The following is an 18,880-nucleotide window of genomic DNA, read 5'->3' as shown; positions in this document are numbered from 1 at the left end:
TACTTTCTGGCTCTGGATTTGCCTGCTCTGGATGCTCCACGTAGGTGCAGTCACACAGCATTTGTCTTTGGGCGACTGGCCTGTTTCAGGGAGCGCTGCGTCTTCGAAGTTCATGCAAGTTAGAGCATGTGTCACCATCTCCTTCCTTTGTAGACCAAAGCGCATTCCCTTAGCCACGTACCCTCTATTTTTTTGTTTTTTGTTTTTTTTGTCTTTTTGCTATTTCTTGGGCCGCTCCCACGGCATATGGAGGTTCCCAGGCTAGGGGTCGAATTGGAACTGTAGCCGCCGGCCTACACCACAGCCACAGCAACGCGGGATCCAAGCGTGTCTGCAACCTACACCACAGCTCATGGCAACACTGGATTGTTAACCCACTGAGCAAGGGCAGGGACCGAACCCTCAACCTCATGGTTCCTAGTCGGATTCGTTAACCACTGCGCCACGACGGGAACTCCCGTACCCTCTATTTTACTCATCTGTCCCTCTGTTGAGGGGCACCGGGGTTGCCTCTACCATTGGACTCTGGTGAGTGATGCTGCTGTGAGCAGAAATGTGCTGATACCCCTGCTTTCGATGCTTTGGGTCCATACCCAGCAGCGGCATTGCTGGATCACTGATAATAATTCTATTTTTGAACGTTTTGAGGAAGTACTGTACGATTTTCCATGACGGCTGCACCATTTTCCATTCCTACCAAGTGTGTGCAAGGGTTCCAGTGTCTCCGTGTCCTTGCTGTCACTTGTTACTTTCTGTTAATTACTTAATGGATTGGTTAATTAATGATGGTAGCCCTCCTACTGGGTGTGAGGCGGTATCTCACTGCTGTGTTGATTTGCATTTCCCTCATCATTAGTGAGGCTGAGATCATTTCATGTGCTTCTTTGGCTACTTTCATATCCTCTTTGGAGAAACAAAGTTTCTCTAAGTACTTTAAGTTCCTTAAGTTCTTTGCCCATGTTTTAATTGGGTGGTTTGTTTTTTATGTTGAGGTATAGTTGTTGTTTATATATTATCAATATTTAACCCCTTATCACATATATGATTTTTATGGGGTCTTTTATTTGGGGGGGAGGCTTACCCGAGGCATATGGAAGTTCCCAGGCCAGGGGTGAATGGGAGCTGCAGCTGCCAGCCTACACCACCACAGCAATGCTAGATCTGAGCCACGTCTGCGACCTACACCGGATCCTCAACCCACTGAGCGAGTCCAGGGATTGAACTGGCACGCACCCTCACAGAGATGAGTCCTTAACCTGCCGAGCCACACAGGATCCCCCACCCCCCCACCCCCGCGCCAAAGTTCTTGGACCAAGGATTGAACTCGAGCCACAGCAGTGACATGATGATGTCCATAACTGCTGGGCCGCCAGGGAGCTCCTTCGCCAGGCTTTTAAATGTAGAAACAAACATTTTTATCCTAATAATGTCTTTATGGTTTGGGAATGTGGCTTCCTGTCTTTCAAAACTTGATGTGATTTGTTTTATTTTTTCGGACATGCCTTCTAAACACCTGCATTCGAGGTTGAAATTTCAAGTGTTTTGCAGTTGTTTTCTCAGATAGTTGGATTCCATCAGGCCAAGAATAACAAGAGTTAAGGGTCAAGGCCCTGAACTGTATGGTCAGCTCTTCCAAAGAAGTATTTATCTTTACTCATTTTTGTTTGCCTTTCCTTGGGTTTTGCTGCTCTTACCCCCAGTTTTTTCCACTGAGCTTTTTCTGGGTGGGCCATGGAGTGGCAGGTCTCCCAGCAAGGTCACCGGTGCCTGGCATGTTAGGGACATAAGCTAGCCTTGCATCATGATGTCAGCACTGTTGCCTGACTCTTGAAATCCAGCTCCAAGTCTGAGTTTCCATCTACTTTCTTTGGGAGGAAAAGTCTGTCTGATAAACCTGAGACTTCATAGCTGGTGTGTTGTAGTTGGGTTTGTAGATTGGATATTTTTTGCCTCCCCGTTTGCGCCATTGTCGCATAAACTAGAGATTAGGGATCCAGCTGTGGTTTAATGGTAACTGCCTTGGATGTGGATTCAAAAGATCAGGATTTGTATTTTGGAGTTCCTGCTGTGGCTCAGCATCCTCAGTGGGTTCGGTGGGTTCGATCCCTGGCCTTGCTCAGTGCGTTAAGGATTCGGTAACTACTGTGAGCTGTGGTGTAGGTCGAAGATGCTGCTCAGATCTGGCGTGGCTGTGGCTGTGGTATAGGCTGGCAGCTGTAGCTCAGATTCTACCCTGAGCCTGGAAACTTCCATATGCTGTGGGGGTGGCCCCAAAAAGGAAAAAAAAAAAAAGAATTTATATCTCACTTCTTTCTGTTCTAGCCATGTAGTCTCAAGGAAGTCTATCTCTCCTCACCTTAAAGGTGTCAGGAAGATGAAATGTGACTGTGTACCACTGATCCTGAGAAATTTGGGGTTCAGATTGAACAGAGCCTGGATTTTGGATGTGCGAAGTCTTTGGAGATGGTCTGGTTTCGTTGTCACAAAAATTTAAGTGTGTTTCCTCCCTTTATTGTCTCAACTGTAGTGTCATTATTCCCACCCAGAACACACGTGTCATTTAATCTGGGACGGGGTGTCCACTTCGGGTTGAGAGCATGACTTCTGGATTAGTCTACCGAGGATCTGAATTACTGCCCCGAAGTTTACTGTGCTGTATTCACACAGGCTGCTTCATGTCTAGCACTTAGTCTCCTTGTGAGATTAAATAGAAATAAGAATCCTTTTTAAAAATTTTCTTTATTTAAAGTATAGTTGATTTACTGTGTTTTGTCAATTTCTGCTGTACAGCTTTTTTTTTTTAACCCACACTCAGAGGAATGTGATGAAAATTGAATGAGATAAATTTATGCAAAACCGTGGCTGCACTCAGAAAGCACTCAGCATCTTTATTGTTTTTTTCCTCCTTCCTTCCTTTTTTTTTTTTTTTTCCCCCTGCTTTTTAGGGCTGCACTTGAGGCATATGGAGATTCCCAGGCAAGGGATTGAATCAGAGCTGTGGCCACTGGCTTAGGCAACAGCCACAGCAACGCAGGATCCGAGCCACAGCTCGCAGCAATGCTGGATCCCTAACCCACTGAGCGGGGCCAGGGATTGAACCCGCAACCTCATGGTTCCTAGCTGGATTCCTGTCTGCTGCGCCACAACGGGAACTCCCATTATTATTTCTTTTTTTTTGTTGTTGTTGTTGTTGTTTTGTTTTTTGTCTTGTTGTTGTTGTTGTTGTTGTTGTTGTTGTTGCTATTTCTTGGGCCACTCCCGCGGCATATGGAGGTTCCCAGGCTAGGGATCGAATTGGAGCTGTAGCTACCGGCCTACGCCAGAGCCACAGCAACGCGGGATCCGAGCCGCGTCTGCAACCTACACCACAGCTCACGGCAACGCCGGATCCTTAACCCACTGAGCAAGGGCAGGGACCGAACCCGCAACCTCATGGTTCCTAGTCGGATTCGTTAACCACTGTGCCACGACGGGAACTCCCCATTATTATTTCTTAATCAAAGGACATTGCTGTTGATCCCCCAGCAGGCTTCTCTGGACAGCAGGCTGAAGTTCTGCATGGTCAGAGGGTTGGTTATTGATAGTCATTGCTCAGTACTTTAAAAAAATAAGTGAATTTAAATACATTTATTTCTTGCTGCATACATGGCTGTGTTTTTATAGTAGAAGGTCTGCTTTCTGTGGCTCCATCTTTTAAATCATTTATACCCCTTGCACTTTACATGATCCAGGAGGAGGAGGTGCCTTCTTTTTCACTATAAGCATCAAACGGAGATACAGACAATCTCCAGATTACTTCTTTTTGGCCTGGTTTTGTATTTTGAGCATGGGTGTGTCCGATCACCCAGGGAGGAACAAAGCCATGCCGCTGAGATCGGAGGAGCTGGAAAGCCGTCCAGTCCTCCTCCGGACCCTGACTCAGGCCTTGCCTGAAATCTGTCAGCCCATTCTCTTTCCATCAGCCACCCTCCTTGACATAACCCCAAAGGGTTATTTCCAAGGCCGGCATCCAAAGGGGTGTTCTGTGTGTAACAAAAGTTTTCTAAGGGCCGCACCATCGGCATACGGAGGTTCCCAGGCTAGGGGTCTCATCGGAGCTGGAGCCGCCGGCCTACACCACAGCCACAGCAACGAAGGATCCGAGCCGCGTCTGTGACCTACACCACAGCTCACGGCAATGCTGGATCCTTAACCCGCTGAGCGAGCCCAGGGATCGAACCTGTGTCCTCATGGATGCTACTCAGATTCGTTTTTGCTGAGCCATGACAGGAATGCCAGCTAATGTATTTTTAATAGATCAACTTCTCTAACAAAAGTTTTTTTGGCAGGGGGCAGTTCATATGTGTCACCAGAGCACATAACTTAAGTGGAAAATGGTGGATGCTGACAGTGAATGCCAGCAACAAACTTGAAAATTTTATCAACTGTATTCAGCTTAGTCAATTGTCTTGAAAACCTTTTAAGTATTAGTGAATTTTAAGCATTTAAAAACACTTTCTGGAGTTCCCATCATGGTGCAGTGGAAATGAATCCGACTAGGGTTGTGGGTTCAGTCCCTAGTCTCGCTCAGTGGGTTAAGGATCTGGCGTTGCCATAAGCTGTGGTGTAGGTCCCAGACCAGGCTTGGATCCTGCATTGCTGTGGCTGTGGTGTAGGCTGGCAGCTGCAGCTCTGATTAGACCTCTAGCCTAGGAACCTTCATATGCCGCGGGGGCGGCCCTAAAAAGCAAAAAACAAAACCAAAAAAAAAACCCCAAAAAACACTTTCTAATCTATCTTCAGCTTTTTAATCAGATGACTTCATATTCAGAGTACTGTGAAAAGGAGTTCCTGCCCTGGCACAGTGGGCTAAGAATCTGACTGCAGTGGCTTGGGTTGCTGTGGAGGTGAGGGTTCAATTCCCTGCCTGGTGCAGTGGGTTGAAGGATCTGGTGTAGGTCACAGCTGTGACTCAGATTCAGTCCCTGGCCTGGGAACATCTATATGCTTGCAGGCAGGGCCATTAAAGAAAAAAAGTCCTGTGAAAAGAGGTTTGTTCTGCAGACCTTGTTTCAAATAATGATTCCACTGATGTTCAGATTTGGGGATGGTACAGTGATAATGTCTAAAATCACTTGTCTTTGCTATTGTTGAAATTTTTTTTTTTTAAATCCACCTGGTTGATCCCTCCCTCCCCCTTTGTTTTGCTGGCAGTAACTAGTTTTTCTTCTTGCAAATTACCATGGAGAAGTTTTGGAAGGGTGGGGGAGGGGTTGCCAGATTTAGCAAATAAAAGTTCTGGACACCCACTCACATTTGAATTTCATGTAAACAGTGAGCTCTTCTAGTATAAGTATGTCCCATGCAAGAGTTAAATTTGAATTTCAGATAAACAAGGAAACATGTTTTTAGTATAAGTATATCCCATGCAATATTTAGGATATACTTATAACTGAAAAAATTTGTTAGTTGTCTATCTGAAATTCAATCCTAACTGTGCATCCCTTATTGTTATCTGACAACCCTAACTGGGGTAGGGAGTGGTGGGGAGGGTCCTGAGCGTGACCAGAGGAGAGGTCTCAGAAAGCCACATGTCCTTGTGGCCACCAGAGGTTGCTGCAGCGTGGTGGTGGCCTGACCTCCACATTTGCAGGCCTTTCCCTCTCCCATAGTCGGTCAGAATAGGATGAAGGGGATGGCTTGAGATAGTAGGATAGCTTTATTCTGAAGGAACACATAAGTTAACTTCTTCACAGTGTTATGTTATTATTTATTTATTTATTTAGTCTTTTTGGCACCACACCTGCAGCATATGGAGGTCCCCAGGCTAGGGATTGAATCGGAGCTGTAGCCACCGGCCTACACCACAGTCACAGCAACTTGGGATCTGAGCCACATCTGCGACCTACACCACAGCTCACAGCAAGGCCAGATCCTTAACCCACTGAGCAAGGCCAGGGATCAAACCCGCAACCCCATGGTTCCTAGTCGGATTCGTTAACCACTGAGCTACGCCGGGAACTCCAGGGCCTGCGGACTTCTATGTCATTTATCTCATCACAGATGAGTGTTTGACCTTCATCCTCAGGAGTCAGCCATTGCTGTGACCATCATCAAGTCAGCAAATTGTCCTAGTGCTTTAATGAGAGGAAAAGGTGCCTGAGAGAATGTTCTAGGCCATGTTGGCTCTCGGTTGAAGGGTAGTGAGTGAAAGGTCACAGGATGAGAAGCATGTGGGCCAGGGGACAGGCCATTACATCATGGTGCTGCTTCCTCAAGAAATCAGCCCCTTCATTTTTCAGCAAAGGCCCTGGCGCAGGCCTCTGCTTTCTCAGCACAGAGCAGCAGCACTGAGAAGAGTTTGGGAGTAGTAAGCCCCCCCTACCTCTCCCAAATCTTAACTATTCTGAGTTTAAAGCACATTTTTTTTTTTTTTTTAAACGCAGGAAAATTGGAGTGACATAAAAAACACACGTGTCTGGAATTCTCTCTCTGAGCCTTTTTTGTAAGCAAATAAGCTGAGACTTGGAAGGGCACACCTTCGGTTCCAGGGTGTTTTCCTGGGCTGGGCTCCAAAGCTTCCTGACTCTTGAACAATAATGGGTTCTTTCCATGGTACTTTACGTATTTATTTTATCTCAGACTTGTGCCTTTTATCCATTCATGTCCACTTGGAAAACATACTTGGGTCCTGCAGGAGCAGAGGTACAAAAATTGTGGACGATTTTCTGATGCTCCATAGGCCATACGGGCAGAGGAAGAGGGAATGTCTCCCCCCTCCTCCTCCCTTCTCCCCCCTCCCTTCTCCCCCCTCCCTTCTCCCCCCTCCCTTCTCCCCCCTCCCTTCTCCCCCTCCCCCTCCCTTCTCTCCCCCTCCCCCTCCCTTCTCTCCCCCTCCCCCTCCCTTCTCTCCCCCTCCCCCTCCCTTCTCTCTCCCCTCTCTCTCACCCCCTGCTTTCTCCTTCCCCAACCTTTTAATCTTTTTTTTTAAAATAAGCATAAGGACATTTTTTTTTTTTCTCATCATGTGCCTGTAAACATTTTTGCGGGAATTCTTAACTGGGATTTCTAAACATCCTGATGAGGAAGTTGGGTGTTTCCTCATGAGGTAAATTCCTTAAGGAGAGGTTTGAGGAGTTTTGCCCTTGGGAGTTTTCTTTTCTCTTTCAGTTTCCTGGCTGTCTAAAAGTCTAGTTATGAGGCAAAACCAGAGCTGTCAGTGGTGCTAGTAGCTGAACTATGCGTGATTGGGATTCACATTTTGAGTTTAATAGTGACAAATAACTTCTTAAATATAAGATGTCAAATCTAGGAGGAATCTTAGATTTTGATCTAGTCCAACACTTTCCCTCATTCCAGGAAATGGAGACTCAGAGACATGAAGTGTCTTCCCCAAGGTCACACAGCAATGATAGTGGTAACGTTGGAGAGTCGGACCTGGGGTGCTTAACTCCAGAGCAGAGTTTTCTTCCAGCTGTTGAAGAAAAAGGAATTCAGTGTTGAAACTGAAATACTCCTCTAAATGCCCCAGCTCTAATTGTAGCAGTTTCTGGTGGAAGTCTTTCTGAACTACTTCTCTGTAGTCTGAACTGACCATGTAGCACATACTCCAACCTCTTCTCAGTCTCATCATTATCAACTTTGTTTGGCGAGCATCAGTTATTGCTTGTGGTTTAACACGTAGATGCCCTTATCTGAGGTTTTGTTTTCATTGCCTTCAGTTACCTGTGGTCCAGAAGTATTACACAGAAACTTCTAGAACTAAACAATTCCTAAGGTTTTGCTTTTGGTTTTGGCTTTTTAGGGCCGCACCTGTGGCAGATTACGTTCCCAGGCTAGGGGTCGACTGTAGCTGCCGTCCTACACCACAGCCATCGCAACGCCAGATCTGACCGTCATCTGCAACCTGCACTGCAGCTCCCGGCAATGCCGGATCCTTAACCTACTGAGCGGGGCCAGGGATCGAACCCGAGTCCTCATGGGTACTAGTCGGGTTCGTTACCACTGAGCCACGGACGGGAACTCCCAATTCCTAAGTTTTAAATTGTGTGCCACTCTGAGTGGCGTGACGAAATCTCTCACCATCTGTCTCTGTCCTGCCTGGGATTCCCAGCCATCAAGGTTGTCGTGGCTCCTTGATCCAGGATAACCTGAGGCAGACGATCCTCTGCTTCTGAGGACAGGGGGCAAGGTCAGCTGTAGCCTAACTCTCTGTCCCAGTGCGGGGTCAGTCACCTCACTTCATCCCATCGCATAGCCATTTTACCATCATCCCAGTAGGGTGGGTACAGTACAGTAAGATGCTTTAGGAAGAGAGAGACCACATTCATGTGACTTTAATAAAAGTATGTTGTTAGAATTGTTTTATTTTATTGTTATTGTTGTTATTCTTTTACTGCGCCTTATTTATAAATTAAACCTTGTCATAAGCATGCGTGTATAGAGTTGGGTACCACTTGGGGTTTTTAGGTATCTATTGGGGGTCTTGTGGATCAGGGGAGAGGGCTCGGACTGTGTATAAAACCTCTTGGTCCTTAGTTATACTACAACTCTAGCGGGACTTCCCATGGTGGCTCAGTGGTAATGAACCTGAGTAGGATCCATGAAGATACAGGTTCAATCCCTGGCCTCACTCAGTGGCTTAAGGATCTGGCAGTGCCGTGAGCTGTGGTGTAGGTTGCAGAAGCAGCTTGGATCTGGCATTGCTGTGGTTGTGCTGTAGGCTGGCAGCTGTAGCTCTGATTTGACCTCTAGCCTGGGAACTTCCATATGCCTTGGGTGCAGCCCTAAAAAGCAAAAAAACCGCAAAAAACCAAAAAATCAAAACCTCCAGCACGTCAAGCTCCTTAATAAATAGATCTGAACTTAAAACTTTTTTTTTTTTTTTAAACTTGACATTTTCTTTTTTCTTTTTTTTTTTTTTCGTCTTTTTGCTATTTCTTGGGCCGCTCCCTCGGCATATGGAGGTTCCCAGGCTAGGGGTCCAATCGGAGCTATAGCCACCGGCCTACGCCAGAGCCACAGCAACGCGGGATCCGAGCCGTGTCTGCAACCTACACCACAGCTCACGGCAACGCCGGATCCTTACCCCACTGAGCAAGGGCAGGGACCGAACCCGCAAACTCATGGTTCCTAGTCGGATTCGTTAACCACTGCGCCACGACGGGAACTCCTGAACTTAAAACTTTTTGATATTTTTCCTCATCGTCAGTGTCACTTTTTGCTGCCTTATAATAGCACTTTGTAAGTGTCACTTCCCAGTCTCACTTTGCTGCATTTCTTTCTTTGGTGAACCAGGCAATCCCAAACCTCTTGGAAATGTGTGCATTTTCATAGAGATAGGTCTGGAAGAGTGGCTACCTTTTTTTTGTGCACGGTGGGGTTTAGGATGGATTTTTATTTTTATGTTTTCTGTAAATTTGAGTTTTTTAAAAAACAAAACCTTGATAGCTCTATAATTAGAAACAAGGCTGTGTTGTTTGGACACACAGCGTGCATAGTGATAAATAGATACTGAGTGAGGATTTTCTGGTTCCGGGACCCCTGATGCATTTTCTTTCTCTTCCTTGGAGAGGTTTTGCGGTGAAATTCTACCTGTGAAACTAAGCCTAAGTGCCCCTTTCCAGCGACATCATGGTCTGAGGAGCTGCCTCTGACCGCCTCTGTCAGCTCAGACTGCAGGCATCATTTTCGGATTCTCACATGGCATTTCCCACTTCTTGGTGTTTTCCTGTGTGCCGTATCTTTCCTCCACTAAGCATGGTCCTTGCTTATCTTATGTCTTCTCCTTAGTGTCTAGGGCAGAGCGGTGTGCTCAGTAGGTGTCCAGAAGTAAATATCTGTCGAATGACATCCCTAGTGGCTTATCATTTGCCATTGTTGCTTATCTGGATGCATGTCAGATTTGTCTTGATAGTGGAGGCCGTCTGCAGCGTGACTCCTGGAGTGTCAGAAATGACTTGATGTAATTCCTGTGACTCTGTCTAACAGGTGAAATGTTAGGAAGCATCACAGCAGACAGACCTGACTCAGCGTTTCTGGGTGTAATGGGGTAGTCTTTTGCTTTTTAGCGCAAAGGAGTGACCAAGGTCATATAATGAAAACTAATGAATCAAAAAGACTGCAACCTAATCTTATCTGTTGGTAGGCAGAAATTACATTTTTTATTTGAATGCACATCCCCAGAGCCAAAGCCTTTAGGAAGAACACCGAAATGTAGTTCCTTAGTGAGGGAGGTCATGTAAGGACCACCCCCACCCCCAGTGGATATCCAGGTCCTGATCCTTTTTACCTTACGTGGCAGAAAGCACTTTGCAGATGTGATTAGGTTAAAGATGCGGAGGGACAGCGATTGTCTTGGATTTTCCCAGTGAGCCCAACGCAGAGTAGATGCGGTGAAAGAACAGAGGCAGAGGCTGGAGTGATGCAGGGCTGAAAGCAGCCTCTGGAAGCTGGAAAAGGCAAAGAATGAGCCTCCCGAGGGAACCAGCTCTGCTAACTCCTTCCCTTTGGGCCTGTAAGACCCATGTCTGACTTCTGACCTCTAGAACTGTGAGTGGATACATTTCCGTTATTTTAAGACACTATGTTTGTGGTCATTTGTTGTAGCAGCAGTAGGAAACTAATACAGTCTGCATTGGAAACTTTCTTAATTTCTTCAATACTTTCTTAATTCCTATGGAGCAGTGAGTGCCTGGGACACGTGGGTGTAATGAAAAGAAGGGCCATGCTGGGAAACTGATTTCTACATCATCTCAAATGCTCAGAACAAGACCCCTCACATTCCCTATTCCCCCCAACCCCAGTCTGCACTAACACGCGCGCACGCGCGAGCGCACACATACACACACACACACACACACACACTGCACTTTAATGGGAATAGCTGAGAGAAAGAATGCACACGTGTTTCAGTTGGTTTTAAGCGACTGAGTGCCTCCACGCTGCCAGATTCTGAGAGAGGCTCAGGTGAAGGAAGATACAGCCATTGCCTTTCCCGAGTTGAGACCCAAACCTTTCATTTACGTTGTCAGCATTAGACCTTTTCTGTCAGAAATAACCAACCCTTCCCTTTTTAGAAATTTCTGCTCTCCATGCAACCATGTAAAAGACGCTTGGCATGTTAAAGACTTTTATTGACACCATTTAAAGCATCTTAGGAAATGCCCGAGACCCCTTCGGAAAGTGATTGTTGTCTGCTAACCAGGTGAGCACCTTGCGTGCAGGTGAGGGGTGGGGCGGAGAAGGGCTGAGAGGCCAGGTGGAAAGGCGAGGCTCCCTTTGTAATGAGGGCTTCGATGGGGGGGGATCTCTGCACGGAGTGCAGCTGTTCTCTCTAACACCCTTCGTGATCACCGGTCCTTGTGAGGCAGCGGTGAAGACAGCGCGCATCTTCTCTGCGTGTGGGGCAGTCAAAGGACTTCCTTCCCCGGGAGGTGCCAGTCGTATGGTCAGAGTGGAAAGGTGATGAGTCACTCTGATCAAAACGAAGGCTGGGAGTGGCCGGTGGATGCACTGTGACCCTGGGGGGCAGTCGAAGAAGTCCGGGATTTGTGAAGGGGGTCAGAGGTCACGAATGCCTTTCCGAAGTTGCTTGAACCTGGGGACCAGTGGGCACCCAGGTTTTGTTTGGAGGTTTTGGAGGTTTTGTTTTTGGAGGTTTTGTTTTTTTTTTTTTTTTGTCTTTTTAGGGCCACACCCTCGGCATATGGAGGTTCCCAGGCTAGGAGTCCAATCGGAGCTGTAGCCGCCGGCCTACACCAGAGCCACAGCAACGAGGGATCTGAGCCATGTCTGTGACCTACACCGCAGCTCACGGCAAGGCTGGATCCTTAACCCACTGAGCGAGGCCAGGGATCGAACCCGAAACCTCATGGTTCCTAGTCGGATTTGTTAACCACTGAGCCACGATGGGAACTCCTGCTTTGGAATTAAAGAGGGACTTGGACACTGTGTGGCCTTTGCGGATCTTATTTTCCACGGACAGAGCCTTGTGTCATTGGGGGTAACTTTGACTTTTATTTCACTAAATGTGAAGAAAAGACCATAAGACATAATTGGAGTAACTTCTGAAAAAAAAGAAGTATATGCCTCGTGGAGTCTTCTCCTAATACGGATTTGATGAACATGCTTGTATGACCCATGCTTCCTCAGGAGGGCAAACCAGGTTCTCTTCCTGAGGCTGCAGCTTGGAGGGTTTTTAAGGTAACCCATGCCCCGCCCTCCTCCCCTCTTTTCTTCTTCCCTTCTTATGCGATTAGAAGGCAAAGTTGAGTTCCCGGTGGGTACTGTTAACATGCAGTGGCGTTTGTCACTTGATTGTCAAAAGGGTTAATAATGTGACCTTCACATGGATTGATTTTTATACAGTGCACTGGATTTTTAAAGAGAGACGCGTCTTCCATGTAACTGACAATTAGCTTCCTACGTGACACTCGAGCGATTTAAATTCTTCTGGAAAGGGCGCGATACACTGTGCATCCCTCTTTCATGCAAAGTGGACAGAATACAGTGTCATTCTCGTTCTGGAACGTGCTCGCCCGCCGCTTGCTCATCCTGTGAAGAGAAAATGCACAGCACTTCATTGTGTGATGCGAGCCGTGTAACCCTCTTGAATGAACCGGGTAGAGGCGACCTCTTCCCTGTGGTTCCTTCGGATCCACAGAGCCTCACCGACTTCAGATGAGTGGTTTGTGACCTTTCACTTGGCACCATAAATTTTTTTTTTTTTTTGTCTTTTTGCCATTTCTTGGGCCGCTCCCATGGCATATGGAGGTTCCCAGGCTAGGGGTCGAATTGGAGCTGTAGCTGCCAGCCTATGCCAGAGCCACAGCAACGCGGGATCCGAGCCGCGTCTGCAACCTACACCACAGCTCACGGCAACGCCGGATCGTTAACCCACTGAGCAAGGGCAGGGACCGAACCCGCAACCTCATGGTTCCTAGTCGGATTCGTTAACCACTGCGCCACGACGGGAACTCCAATTGGCACCATAATTTAAGATGGGCCGATAATCTCCACCTCGAGAGGGCACTGAGCAATACCCTGTCCGCCGAGGTCTGTAGCCTTACTCCTCACTCGGGCATGAGCATAAGGCATGAAGGCCGTGTGCCTTTCCCTATTTCGATGTTGTTCTGGGCTGGAGGTCCAGGGCGGTTGCCTTAAACAAAACATCTGCACACCTCATCCTTAGAGGGGGGTGGTTTTGCTGACGAGACTCTATGTTTCCCCCCATGTTTTCATACCACTTGTGCTCCCTTACTAATCACTAGTCATTTTTAAGATTAAAACCCGCATTTGGACAATAACTGAGACATGGAAGCAACGTTCCATGACATGAGAGATGAATGGATGAAGGAGATGGGACATAGAGGTACAATGGATTCTTACTCAACCATAAAAAAGAATGAAATAATGCCATTTGCTCCAACATGGATGGACCCAGAGATTCTCATACTAAGTGAAATCAGCCAGCCAAAGACGAATATCACATGATATCACTTATATGTGGAATCTAAAAAAAATGATACAAAGCAACTTATTTACAAAACAGAAATAGATTCACAGACATAGAAAACAAACTCCAGAAGAATTTAAATCGTTTGAGTGTCACTTAGGGTTACCAAAGGGGATATTGAGCGGCAGGGATTTACAGATTAACAAATAGGTACTGTATTTGTTAGTACTTAGTTGTTATATTTGTTATACTGTATATAAACCGGCTAAACAACAAGGACCTACTTCGTAGCACAGAGAACTATACTCAGTATCTTGCATTAACCTATAATGAAAAAGAATCTGAAAAAGAGTAAATACACATGTGCCTGTAACTCAATCCCTTTGCTGTAATTCCCACCTCTAACACACCCTACCTTGTAAATTAACTATACTTCAGTTAAAACAAACAAACGAACCCCCAACCCTGCGTTTTGAGGAAGCCAACGACAAGAGTACAAGGCGAAAATCATATGTATTTGTGGTTTTTTTTTTTTTTGAGAAAAGAAATAACATCATTTTTATTCAGAGATTATGTGACCGTACACTGAAAAAAATTAGATACTATATAAATCAGCTGGCAATTTGTGTTGAGTATGATTCCTGCACTCCAGATCCCCATATGAAAAAAAACCTATCGCTCTTTATTTTTTCAGTTAAAGTTTAGTTGGTTTGCCATGTTGTGTCCATTTCTGCTGTACAGCGACCCAGTCATGGTCTGTCCCAAGAGGCTGGATGTAGTTCCCTGTGCTGAGCAGTAGGACGTCTTTGCCTGTCCATTCTAAATGGAATAGTTTGCTTCTCCTAATCGCATATAAACACTCAGCTGCTGATCTTTTTCTTTTCTCTTTATTCAACGGTGAAGCATTATTTAAGGAAGGTCTCATAGAGAGTTTTAGAATTTCAGAATGAAAAGAGGTCTTAGATGAACTCACCAAATAGCCAATTAATTCATTCAACCAGAAAGACCTACTGGGAACACCTACTGGGTGGCGGCTTCTGGGCTGGGAACTGTGCTTAGACGGTGAACAAAGCAGCGGTGGTCCCCGTTCCACGGGGCTCATACTCTACGGGGTGATGGATAGTATTCAAGTAAGTGGAAAAAAAAAAATCTCTAATCATAAACTGAAACAAACTATGGCAAGTCCCCTGTAGGAGAGAGAAGGGAGCTTTGAGGGGGGGGACCCTATCTAGTCTTGGGGGGGAAGGAGGCGGGGGATGTTTGAACAGATCTGGAAGATGAGCAGGAATTAATCCGAGGAGGGGGGGAGAGAAGGGGATCTGGGAGAGGGACCCTCTTGAAGTCGTAAATACTCATCTTTTTTTTTTTTTTTTTTTTTTTTTTTTTTGCTTTTCAGGGCCATACCTGGGGCATATGGAAGTTCCCAGGCTAGGGGTTGAATTGGAGCTGCAGCTGCTGGTCTACACCACAGCCACAGCAATGCCAGATCCTTAACCCACTGCACCAGGCCAGAGATTGAACCCTCATCCTCATGGATACCAGTCGGGTTCATTAGCGCTGAGTCACAGCGGGAACGCCTCAACACGCATCCTTAAAGAAAGGTGACCAGGAAAGGAGAAGAGGTGGTATTTTATGAGCTGTGGTTACCAAGATGTCCAGGAGCCCGTAGGACACGTCTGATTCCTTTCTGTCCTCGTTGTCGTGGTTGCCAGTGAGACCTCTGGGCTGTTCACAGGCTCCACCATCAACATCAAACAGAAAAGAAAGCCCGGGAAGTGGACCGCTCACCTCTTCGGCTTTACTTTAAATCCTGCTGGGGATTCATTTGGGAGCCAGTTTGAAATAACAGCCCAAAAATGATCTCTCCCTGGGACATCCGTAGACGTTCATCATTTGAGCGTTGTTTTTAACACTTTGTTGTATCCAATTTTGTACTTTTCGGACCATTATTTTATGTTCAAAGGCAAATTTCCTCAGGTAGTGACAGATATTTATGCTGCCTCTGCCTTCGGTGCTCTTTGGGTAAGTGGTGTAAGATCCGAGGGCTGAAATGTGATTGGCTAGAGCCGTAATTGCTCAACTCTGGCTGTTCATTAGACTTGCTCTGGGAGCTTGAAATACAGATGCTTGAAATACAGATGCAGTTACGTTCTGATTTAATTGGTCTGGTGAGGACCTGGCTGAAACCATTTTGAAATGGGTTCTTTGTAACTTGTAGCTGAAAGCATTCGAATAGACGCAGCATAAGGAAGGTGACCAGAGAATTTATCATGCGACTCTGATATGTCCCTCAGCATCTTCAGAATCCCTACGTCCTCCTCTCAGCCTTTTGAAGTGGTTTGATCCAAATACACTTTTTTTTTCACAGCATCAAAAACATGAGTGGGTTGTTTTGCTTCATCAACATGTTCTTAGCTGAACCGGGTTGTATGTGTTTTAATCTCTTGACACTGGCGTCATTAATTATGCCTTTTGAGGTAGTGTGATGGTTGTTGATCACTGCATTTTGGGAGCCTTTGTCTGGTTCCAGAGAGATGAAATTGATAAAGACCAGAAGGATGACTATGAAAGAGCTTAAGGATGACCTGTGAACCAAATCCTAAAACTAAAGTTGGAAACATCTGCCAAACGAGTCCATATATGGAAAATATAAAAAAAGAAACAATGAATTCATGCAAGACTAAATAACAAATATATTCTTAGAAGGAAAAGTGTATACAATGAAGAAAACAGTTAAAAAATTAAGTCTGAATCCAGTCTGATCTCCAGTGGTAGATATTGTGTCCCAATTACATGTAGAATTTTACCCCGCATCGTATTTTCTGGTTGAGTTTGGTTCATTTTTCCTTTGAAAACGACTTCTCAGTGGATTCTCTTTATTGCAACTCTCTTATGTTTTATGGAGTTCACTCTCTCTGCCGAACTCGGATGAAGGGCACTGGGACATAATAATGACGTGACAAGGACTTCCTCTAGTGTCTGTCAACGTGATGTCAAAATATTTTGTCCCAGGAAGAGATGACAGTAGCTCAGAAAACCCGGTCGGAGTTGAACGATAATCTACACCACCATTTCGGAATTACCATCTGACACACTTGGGATTCTGAGACGCTGACCTCGTTCCACGGCCTCCCCTCCTTATAAATTAATGAGAGTGCTGTTGTTTTTAGTGCCAAGACCGGTTTCCTGTCCCCACTGCTGAATTCCTTGCATAGCAATGAACCTGATTTATGGCTACCACTGATTGGCTCCTTATGCTCTCTCTCTCTCTCTTTTTTTTTCCTGGTTGGCCTCATTTTGTTTCCTCATATTATTTAAAAAAATTTTTTTATTATTATTCTTAAAAAGGTTTCTTCCACGACCAAGTGGCTGGAGATGCAACTATGGCATTTTTTTTTTTTTTTTTTAAATCTGGCTTTCAACTTCTAGTCCTTCACCCAGACCTCACCCACCCTTCATTGTGGATACGTAGTGCTTTTGTCTGATTGTGTCCCAAGAACAAAAGGGACCTTAAGCAGGAAGGTTTTTGTCCCCAAGATGGAATATTTTCGATTGTATTTTCTTCGAGTGTTTCTGACATGTGTAAACAGGACCCATTATGGTATTCTGTGTGGATTGTCTCAAAAAATGAGTTATTATTATGATTAGGGGTTTGCTGGGAAAATTTCCCAGGAAGCCTTAGGCCTTGTGTGCTGGCGAGGAGAACTGAGCAGATAAAGCAGAGCAGATCCTGGACCCCTTGCTTTCTTTGCCCTGTTTGCACCCCTGTAAGGCAACCCCGGTCCTTGTGGTTTGTAAACAATTTGAGTAGCCCCCTCTTGTATTCCTCCTGGAGTAATTAAACAGTGTTTCTTGGAAATGTAAACATGAGACGTAGAATTAAGTTGCGGTAATGCATTTGGCAGAGGAATTGTGTGCTGGGACAAGAAAAATATCCTGGAGTGAATTTCAGTTTTGCAGATAAGGAAGCTGGCTTTATTTAGCCAGTTAGAACAAGACAAGACCTTATGCCCTGATGTCCGTCCCTTTTCTTCCCAGATGAGTCTACCTGGGCACAAAACCAACTTCCAAATACGACGTGAAGGTCAATGGCACAAGACAGAACCAGAGCCCTGTAAACGAAGTTTTTATGCTACAGCTGCGTAAAAATAACTAATTTGCTATCAAAAGACGCTTAGAACAGAACTGCTGTCTGAGATAGCTTGGCCTCTGCCTTTAAGATGACAGCATCCTTGGAGTTCCCGTCGTGGCGCAGTGGTTAACGAATCCGACTAGGAACCATGAGGTTGCGGGTTCGGTCCCTGCCCTTGCTCAATGGGTTAAGGATCTGGCGTTGCCGTGAGCTGTGGTGTAGGTTGCAGACTCGGCTGGGATCCTGCGTTGCTGTGGCTCTGGTGTAGGCCGGTGGCTACAGCTCCGATTGGACCCCTAGCCTGGGAACCTCCATATGCCGCGGGAGCGGCCCAAGAAATAGCAAAAAGACCAAAAAAAAAAAAGATGACAGCATCCTTCACCCCATCCTTTGGTCGTAGCCTGACCCTTAAGAAAATCACGGGGTGGATGGGGTGTGAGGGCCTGGTGGCGAGGTGGGGGAGGGGCTGGTGTTTCTTTGGTATTTGGTGAGTTTCTCAAAATGAAAATACGTGTGATTTCTTCAAGTTCCCAGGGAACTGTAAGTACTAACTATATGGAAAAGAAGTGACCTATCCTTTGTTTTTTTTTTAAAAATGCCCCTGAATAAATCTCTTTTTCTGTTTGGAGGGTAGGTGATGTGAATTTTTTATTTTTTTATTTTTTCTTTAAATTTTTTAATACTTGTTTTTCAGAGGTAGCCTAACCCAGGTTGAAAACTCTCAGATCGGCTGTCAGGTGAATGATTTCCCAGGCAGGCCTCTGGTGGACGGCAGGTGTGTTTTGGGTGGTGTGTACTCTGGATGGGGAGAGTCAGGGAGTCAGGCTTTTGTTCCAGGCAGAGCAGTGGTGGAGAATTGAGACACAGCTTTGGACCCTGGGCCAGGAGAACTTGCTTCTCATCCCGGGGCCAGTGACTTACTCGCTGTGTGGGCGAGTCACCTCCTTTGACTGAGCCTCCCTTTTTCTTTTGTGAAATCAGGATGCCGGCTCATCTGTCCGGTTCCCTTCACCACCGTGTTTTTGTGACTTGCAGCCCACACAGTTGAAGCAGGAGCTCCCAGCTCCTGAAGGGTCATCTGAGCTGTGCAACCGTATGGGCTGCTCAGGGAGGCTGCCCGAAGCTGCCGTGTGACCTGGCAGGGCCAGTCTGGACCTCACGTCCCCCGAAGGTCTCCTGATGTTGGATGCTCTGGTCCTTGCCTAATCCTTCTCTTTAGAAGACAGGTATCTAGGCCTCGCTGTTACAGTTAAGTGGCCTTAGATTTACTGACTCAGATTCTTCTTAGAGCATGATCACTTTAAAAGAAATTT

General features: G+C 46.0%; 1 protein-coding gene across 9 annotated transcripts in view; it reads left to right on the top strand.

Moving 5' to 3' along the window:
- Nucleotides 1–18,880, top strand: part of LRCH1 (leucine rich repeats and calponin homology domain containing 1) — a 217,471-nt gene that overhangs the window by 51,724 nt on the left and 146,867 nt on the right. The window lies entirely within an intron of this gene.

This window comes from Sus scrofa, chromosome 11, assembly GCF_054392235.1.
Source record: "Sus scrofa isolate SSC_HxYL_T2T_F1_AM1 chromosome 11, Sscrofa_HxYL_maternal_Yorkshire_Landrace_v2.0, whole genome shotgun sequence".
Classification (NCBI taxonomy): Eukaryota; Metazoa; Chordata; class Mammalia; order Artiodactyla; family Suidae; genus Sus; species Sus scrofa.
The sequence above is the reverse complement of the archived record's forward strand: the minus strand, read 5'-3'. Positions and strand labels throughout refer to the sequence as shown.